The 9,328-nt window shown below is 39.8% G+C and overlaps 1 pseudogene; it reads right to left on the reverse strand.

Moving 5' to 3' along the window:
- Positions 1-7,958: 7,958 nt before the first annotated feature.
- Positions 7,959-9,018, reverse strand: LOC114050334 (annotated as a pseudogene).
- Positions 9,019-9,328: the final 310 nt, after the last annotated feature.

Raw genomic sequence — 9,328 nt, forward strand, 5'->3', positions numbered from 1 at the left:
GTGGTTGGGAGACCAACCAGTGGACACGTGCAGAAGTCCAAACATGAAGTCACGAGGGCTTACACCAGCGTGGTGAGAGTGTTGAGTACAGAAAGGAGCATATATATAAAAGAGATTGCAAAGCTGTGATCAATAGGACACAGCAGTAAGGGGTAAAAAGGAAGAAGAATTTGAGGATGGTGAGCTTGGATGTCAGAGTATGGTGGTGCCCTGGAGAGTAATAGGGATATTTAGAAGAGAAGATGGTTATTGGAAAAGCAATGAGTTGAGTTTTAGACACGTTAAGTTTAAGATGTCTACGGCACATGTAGCTCAAAATGTTGGATAAGCAGCTGGGGATGTGAGACTGGAGATCAGGAATTAGAATCAGGGTTTTATAAAAAAAAGATTGGAGAATGACCTGCATAGAGATAATAATTGAATTCATGGAACTTTATGAGATCAGTAAAATAGTGTATATAGAGAAGAGAAAGATGGCACAAGAGAGAGCCTTGGGGGACACCCACAGTTAACAAGCATGATCCGGATGAAGATCTAGCAAAGGAAATTGAGAAGGAATGGGAAGGTGGGAGGAAATCCGGGAGCCAGCGATGTCGTGAAAACCTGGAGAAGAGGGTATTGAGAAGAGGAGGGTGATTGACAGGAGCAAAGGCTCCAGAGAGGTCAAGAAGAATGAGGATTGAGAAAAGCACGCTGATTTGTTTTATTGGTAATAGAGGGTTGGTTTTCCTTGCTTTCTCAATGGCGAGGGGAGGTGGGAGGGAGTGAATGCAGACCTGAAAAATAAAATAGATGGAATTTAACAAAGAAATAGAGAAAAGCCTAGTAGATTTGGCAAGTAAGAGGAGGTAGAGGGAGGAATTGTGGGAAGATGGCAGAAATAAGGCAGGAAACTACCTGACACTCCCACATTCCACCCCCCCCCCCCAACAATTTAAAATAATGGCTCAAAATGAACTTGAGTGGCAGAAAAATGAAAAGTCAGGGTAAAGGAGTGAACCAACCTAAAACAGCTTGGGAGAGTTCTAAACTGGGGCTGGGGTAGGGGTGGTGATTTGACCTGATTGATGTGCAAACACCTCTGGGCAGATTCCGCTGAATCAACAAAAAAAGCCCTGAGGGCAGCTGGCTAGGGGCAGCCTCAGTTTCTGGGACCTTCACTCCTCTGGAAGGTGTGGAGGTTGGGCGGCTGATCAGGGAAAGTTTTTTTTTGGGGGGGGGCACCCTGCTTGTGCTGGACTCAGGGCCCAGGCCAGGTCCCAGGAGGCATGAGGACAGTCCCAGAGGGGCGGGTCCCTGCTGGCTGTGGTCACCCCCAGGAGGGCAGAGGCCCTGGTTTCAGTTCTGGGGCAGAGGGGTGAGCTGATGCTCCTGCAGCTGCAGGGACCACCGGAAGCTAGAGCATTGGCAGTGGTGCTGGGCACCCTGGTAGTGGCTCAGGGGCAGAGAGGAGTGCCTGAGAGCACCAGAAAGTGAGCCGGCTGAGCAGGGACCACACCTGGCCTTGAATCATAGAGTGTTAAAGGAACCTAGAGGTCAAAGGCCTCCAGATCAGAAAACAGCAGCACAAAAAACCTGAAGCCTGAGACTTAACCCCCACACCCCAGGAGCAGAGCCCAACCCTAATATAGGGCTAACAGCCAAGAAACGGACCATTAGAAAAAAATGAGGCAGAGAAAGAACACGACCATATGTACCTCCTATGGCGATAGAGAAGAGCAAGGTTCGTATTCAAAAGAAGACAAAACGCTTTCTTACAAGGCTTCAAAGAAAAATGTAAAATGGTCACAAGCCTCCCAAAAGTCCTTGGAAGGGCTTAAAAAGGATTTAAAAATCAAACAAGAGAGGTTGAAGAAAAATTAGGAAAAAAATAAGAATAATGCAAGAAAAAGCAAGAAAATTATGAAAAGAAAGCCAACCTGTTGGAAAAAGAGATCCAAAAATGTATGGAAGCAAATAACTCAATGGGAAGCTAATGACTTCATAAGATACCAAGAAATAATCAAACAAAATAACAAAATAGAAGAGAATGTGAAATATCTCTTTAGAAAAACAACTGACCTGGTAAACATTGATGAGAGATGATATAAATATTGTTGAACTACCTGAAAGTTATGATTAAAAAAGTCCAGATACTATAATTCAAGAAATTATTAAGGAAAATTTCCCTGAGGTTCTAGAACTAGAGGGTAAAATAGAAGTTGAAAAAATCCATCGATCAGTGCCTAAAAGAGCTCCTAAAATGAAAACTCACAGGAACATTATACCTAAGTTTCAAAGTTTCTGGGTCAAGGAGAAAATATTATAAGCAAGTAGAAAAAAACAATTTAAATATTGTGGAGCTACAGTCAGGGTAACACAAGACCAGAATTGAGCAGAAAATTTGACCTACAAGGGTCAGGAGAAGCACAAAAAAGTAAACATGAAAGACATTATTAAGAGATTTAATAAGTTTAAACTGTTTACTTCTCATATGGGAAAATGTTATTTGTAACTCTTAAGAATGTTATTACCAGGGTAGTTGAAAAGAGTGTGTTCATAGAAGGCTTGGGGTTGAGATGATTATGATGGGATGATCCCAAAAAATAAAACTGGGTAGGGAGAGGTAAAATAGAGCTAATTATCTTTTTTTTTTTTAAACTTTTAGGCAGTTGGAGTTAAGTGACTTGCCTAGGGTCACACAACTAGTAAGTGTCAAGTGTCTGGTCTAAGGCCGGATTTGAACTCAAATCCTCCTGACTTTAGGCCTGGTGCTCTAGCCACTGCACCATGTAGCTGCCCCTAAAGAAGCCTTTGTTGTTTATCTTAAGGATAGCTGATACCTGATTGTGCTATTTATTTATTCTTTTTGGCTAGGCAATGGGGTTAAGTGACTTGCCCAGGGTCACACAGCTAGTAAATGTCAAGTGTCTGGTCTGAGGTCAGATTTGAACTCAGGTCGTCTTGACTCCAGGGCCAGCACGCTATCCGCTGTACCACCTTGCTGCCCCCGGTTAATATGATTTTTTAAAAAGAGAAGAAAACCAAATCACTAGTATCAAAAACTAAAAGGGTGAGTACACCACTAATGAAGATGAAATTCAAGCAATTATTAGAAGTTATTTTGCCCAATTATACACCAATATTTTTAATAATTTAAATGAAATAGAAGAATACTTACAAGAAATAAACTGCCCGGATTAACAGAAGAGGAAATAGAATATCTAAATAAACCTATTTTAGAAAAAGAAATCAAACAGGCCATAAATGAGCTTCTTAAGAAAAAAGTATCAGGGCCAGATGGATTTACAAGTGAATTTTACCAAACATTTAAAGATCAACTAAGTCCAATATTAAATAAATTATTTGGAATAATAGGCAAAGAAGGAGTTTTACCAAACTTCTCTTATAAAACAAATATAGTGCTGATACGTAAACCAGGAAGAGCAAAAACAAAGAAAAAAAATTATAGGCTAATTTCATTAATGGATATTGATGTGAAAATCCTAAATTAAATACTAGTTAGGAGACTACAATATATCATAAAGATTATACATTGTAACCAATTGGGATTTATATCAGGTGGCAGGGCTGGGTCAACATGAGGAAAACTATTAACATAATTGATTATATCAGTGACAAAAGTAACAAAATCATATGATTGTATTAATAGATGCAGAAAAAGCTTTTGTCAAAATACAAAACTCATTCTTATTAAAAAACAATTGACAGCATAGATATAAATGGATTTTTCCTTAAAATGATAATAAGCATCTAACCTAAAATCATCAGCAAACATTATCATATTGAACCAGCCCTGCCGCCTGATATAAATCCCAATTGGTTACAATGTTGTACTAGAAATGCTAGCAATAGCAATAGAAGAAAAAGAAATTGAAGGAATCAGAATAGCCAGAGAGGTAATGAAACTATATCTTTTTGCAGACAATACAATGGTATAGTTGGAAAATCCTAGAGATTCAACTAAAAAGTTAATGGAAACAATTAATAATTTTAACAAAATAGCAGGATATAAAATAAAACCACATAAATTATCAGCATTTCTACATATCACCAACAAAGCCCTGCAAGAACAGATAGTAAGAGATATTTCATTTAAAATAACCATAGACAATATAAAATATTTGGGAATATACCCGCTAAGACAAGCCTAGGAACTATATGAACATGATTATAAAGTACTCTTTATTCAAATAAAGTCAGATTTAAATAATTGGAAAAAATACTAGCTGTTCATGAGTGGGCCATACCAATATAATAAAAATGACAATTCTACCTAAACTAATCTAAGTATTCAGTGCCACTCCAATCAAATTACCAAAAAATATTTTGAGCTAAAAAAAATAATAACAAAATTTATTTGGAAGAACAAGAGGATAAGAATATCAAAGGAATTAATGAAAAAAAAATGGAGGTCTAGCAGTACCAGAGTTTAAACTGTACTATAAAGTGGTAATTATCAAAACTATTTGGTACTGACTAAGAAATAAAAAAGTGGATCAGTGAAATAGAATAGATGTACAATACACAGTTATAAATGACTATGTAACCTCGTGTTTGATAAATATAAAGATTTAATTTTTTGTGATAAGAATTCACTTTTTTATAAAAATTTTTGGGAAAACTAGAAAGTAGTTTGGCAGAAACTAAGTATAGACTAGTATCTTACATCATTTACCAAGATAAGGCAAAATGGATGTCTAACCTAGACATGAAGGGAGATATCATAAGTAAATTAGAAGAACATGGAGCTATTACCTATCAAATTTTTGGATAGAAAAATTAATCAATAAGCAAAAGATAGAGAGCATTGTGAGATGTAAAATGGATAGTTTTGATTCTATTCCATTAAAATGTTTTGTACTAATAAAACCATTATGAACAAGATTAGAAGGAAAACAGAAAATTGGGAAAATTTTTTTATGAACGGTTTCTTAGCTAAGAGCCTCATGTCTAATATGTAGAGAACTGTGTCAAATTTCTAAGAATGTGAATCATCCCCCAATTGATAAATGGTCAAAGAATACGAACAGGCAGTTTTGGGGAAGAAGAAATCAATTATATGAAAAAAATGCTCTAAATCATTACTGATTAGAGAAGTGAAATTAAAACAATTTTGAGATATCATTTTATACCTATCAGATTGGCTAAAATGATAGAAGGAGAAAATGACAAATGTTGGAGGGGTTGTGGAAAAATTGGGACACTAACACACTGTTGGTGGAACTGTGAACTAATCCAACTATTTTGGAGAGCAATCTGAAATTATGCCCAGAGTTATAAAACTGTGTATACCCTTTGACCCAAGAATACCACTATTAGGTCTGTTTCTGAAGGTGATCAGGGAAAAAGGAAAAGGACCTATATGTTCTAAAATATTTATAGCAGCTGTCTTTGTGGTAGCAAAGAAGTGGAAATTGAGAAGATGCCTGTTAATTGGAGAGTGGCTGGATAAGTTGTGGTGTATGACTGTGATGCAATACTACTGTGCTGTAAGAAATGATGAGCGGGTTGATTTTAGGAAAACACGGAAACACTTGCATGAAATAATAAAGAGTGAAATGAACAGAATCAAGATAGTGTTGTATACGGCAAAAGCGATACTGTTTGAGGAGTAAATGTGAATGGCTAAGCTATTCTGAGCAAGATGGATATTCCAATCAACTCTAAAGGACCCATGAAGGAAGTTGCTATCTACCTCCAGAGAAGGAACTGATATATGGAAGTATGTATTGCATGCATTTACATACATACATACACATATGTGTGTGTGTGTGTGTGTGTGTGTGTGTGTGTGTGTGAAATGTTTGACTTCTCTAGTGTGGGGTTGGGAGGGAGGGAGGCATACAGCTCAAAATGTAATATCAAAATGAGAGAGAGAAAGAGAGAGAGAGAGGGAGGGAGAGAAAGAGAGAGGGAGGGGGAGAGAGAGAGAGAGGGAGGGAGAGAGAGAGGGAGGGGGGGGGAGGGGCCTGTGCAAAGGTTGGAAATGGACCATGGAGTTTAGGGAAGAGCAAGTGGCCAGTTTGCACGTGGAGAGAACATCATTTGATAAGCTTGGAAGGCAGGAGAGAAAGAGATTGTGAAATGCTGTCAATGCTAAGCTGAGGCATTTGTGGAGGCAGCATGGTCTGATGGAAAGAGACCTGACTCTGCAATCATGAGATCAGGGGCTCAAATCCCATCTCTGTTGCTTATTAACTGTGTGACCATGGGCAAGTAATGTAACCTTCTCTGGGCCTCAGTTTATCCATCTGTTAAAGGGAGGGGGTGGGCTAGAGGGCTTTAAGAGCCCTTCCAGCTGTAGCTCTATAATCCTATGCACTCTTAGGTAAACAGAATATTTGGTTAATCTGAACACTTCATTCCCTGGAAGCTTTTAAAGCGTGATCAAGTTTCTGGGCCATGAACAAACAGGCACCCAGTTTCTCTTCCTCTGAGGCTGCCACCCTTTACCCCCTTGGATGCTTCTTCTCAGGATCAGTGGGAGCCCATCACCATTTGGAATAAGCTCATACGTCTGCCATGCATGCTTCTCTAAAGCTGTCAGCTGCCAGAAATACATTACCTGGCTTCATACTGCCTATAACTCAATTTATAGCAATTTATTCTACAAAAGCAGACAGTAACTCACTGGTTGGGGGGGTGGGGTGGAACGCGCAAAATAAAAGGCCCAACTGCCTGCTCCCTCATTGTGCCACCGAAATCAAAATGTTAATGCCTGTAATAGATTTTTGCAGGTAATAGGACTGGCTAGTGAATGTGTGAGCCGAGTTAAATGCCTTTTAAGTTAATCTCAGCATGAGGTCCCTTATTCACTCAGATATGGGAGAGTGGTGACCGATTGAGGTAATGCAGACTCATGGCACATGCTGTCCCCTTTATTAGGCCATTCAGTGAAGCCCGGTAATCACCATGGTCAGAGAGATTACAAAGTTCCTGATTGCTATGACCAGTGGCTGTCTATGACCATTCAGTTTGGAACATCCCAAGCTGTGTGGTCAGCCTGTGCCCAGAGATGCCAGGCTGGCACACTGATATGTGGTGGTGGTGGTAGTAATAGTGGTAGTAGTGGTAGTAGTAGTAGTAGTAGTAGTAGTGGTAGTAGTAGTAGTAGTAGTAGTAGTAGTAGTAGTAATAGTAGTAGTAATAGTAATAGTAGTAGTAGTAGCAGTTGTTGTTGGTGTTGGTGTTGTTGTTGTTTTCAGAAATAGAACCAGAAAATTCAATTACACAATTCTAGTCATAGGATCTCAGAGGTCATGTTGGTCACTTTCCTAAGATAAGATTTCTGAGGCTCAATGTGGCAGCAGGGCATGGTGGAAAGAACTTTAGGCCTAGAGTCAGAAGAACTTTGCTAAATTTCACATTTTCAGGCTCACCAGAAGCTATTTCATCTACCTAAGTCACACTTTTCTTATCTATAAAGTGGGAGCGATCATATTTGTACACCTTACTCCATTCAAAATATGGCCTGTGACTTATGCCATGAGAAATGACGACTATTAAGAATCAGAGAAGTATGGGAAGACTTATATGACTTGATGCTGAGTGAGAAAAGCAGGAAAAGGAAAACAAGATATTAAGGATTCCAAAATTATCAATGGAAAGAACAAAATTAAGAAGCATGTGTGTAATTATAATAAAGTGATTATAATGACTGAGCTTGACTCCAGAGATGAGATGAACTTCCATCCTGGACTGGAAGAGATGAGGGATTCTGGGTGTGGAACTGTCAAAGATGCTTAATATGTTAATTGGTTTTAATGAAAAGAATGCTTATGTCCAGAACCCAGGGTGATTGCATTAACTGAAACCCTGGACTTCCTGACTCTTGGGCTGGGAATCAGACTGCTAGGGGACTAATTATATAACAATGTAAGTTCATCATCAGTATTGGTCAGATCTTTCTCCTTTTCCTGATAAAAGCCTAGGAATTGGCTAGGAGGCCAGCATTATTAGAGGGCAGCTCTGTTATATTTCTCCTCCTCCTTTACACAGTGTCCATAGAAGCAGAAGGCACAGCTGCCAATGAGTTGCCTTACTGGGAGAAGTTCATATGGGTCTTCTAATAGGCTCTCTTGGTCAGAGGCCATTTTTGATGAGTGGCCAGAGCTACTTGGCCTGCAGCCAACAGTTTGTGTACTGTTACTCTGAATTGCTGGAGGGGAGAGAGGTTCCCAGCCTGCCTACCTCCACTGTTTCGAAAGAAGGAATGCTGTAAGATCTGCTCTCCAGTTATTTTTTCTTCAGTATACATCTGTAGTAGCCCTGAGATCAGGTCTTTGAGAGTTGCTGAGCAGTCATCCCATTCTGGTGACCCAAACTAATATTGGCCTATCATGCTCCTAGATGGCACCAGGATTTTGTCCCCTTTGCTGCAGCATCATCATTAGAGAGCACAAGAAGTGGGGAGAGCCAAGTGGGAGTGTCAATAGGATCACCACACAGCTCCACAGGTCAACCTCTTCACCATAACCAAGGTGGCTTTCATCCATGGAACACTTCAGAATCTCTGGGGCCAAGTATTCTGGGGTCACACAATTCTTAAAGTTTCTCTCCAGGTTCCAAGTGTCAGGAAAAATCAAAGCCAGAAAGTTAAGAAGAATATTCCCAAGCTTCAGGTCATGGTGCAAGAAGTTGTTGTCATGAAGAAAACTCATGGCCTCCAACAGAGAACTAAGGACAGGCCTTCTCTGGTCACCTTCCCTGTGCATCAGTGAAACAACTTTCCTCTGGAGGAATGGATGAGGGTGATGATGTGGGCATGACCAGTGACCTGGTGCAGGATGTAGGTCTCTCTGCTGGTTGCTTCCCTCACTTCCTCTAGCTACTCAAGGCTCAGTCTTTTAGTAATGGTCATGCCAATCTTCACTTATAACTCCTGGTCAATAGCATGGCACCTGACCACAGATCTTATGCCCTTGTTGGTGATATCTTTGGGACTAGACTTCCAGTAGAATTCCTTGACTCCAGCTCAGTCATGTAGCTTACCTCCAGCCTCACATCCAGCACCATCTTGAAAGACTTGGTGCCCCTGACTAGTGGTGGAGCTGTTCCAAAGCAGTCTCTCACAACAGCCACAGACACCCCCACCTTTTTAGGCCAAGCCCTTTCACCAAACTGCGGTACTGTCCCCCTCTCTTCCCCCTACCAAGACACCCCCTCATAAATTTTATTTCTATTAAAGCCTGGGAGAACTATGAAATAAGTAAATAGACAGATAAGTGAACTAATAAATGGATGAAAAATAAACACATGGGCAAATAAACAGATAAATACACAAAAAAACTTAAGTAAATAAAGAGTTATTATTGTTGGTCAATGA

The sequence above is a fragment of the Vombatus ursinus genome, unplaced genomic scaffold (assembly GCF_900497805.2).
Source record: "Vombatus ursinus unplaced genomic scaffold, bare-nosed wombat genome assembly UNPS02003292.1, whole genome shotgun sequence".
Taxonomy (NCBI): Eukaryota; Metazoa; Chordata; class Mammalia; order Diprotodontia; family Vombatidae; genus Vombatus; species Vombatus ursinus.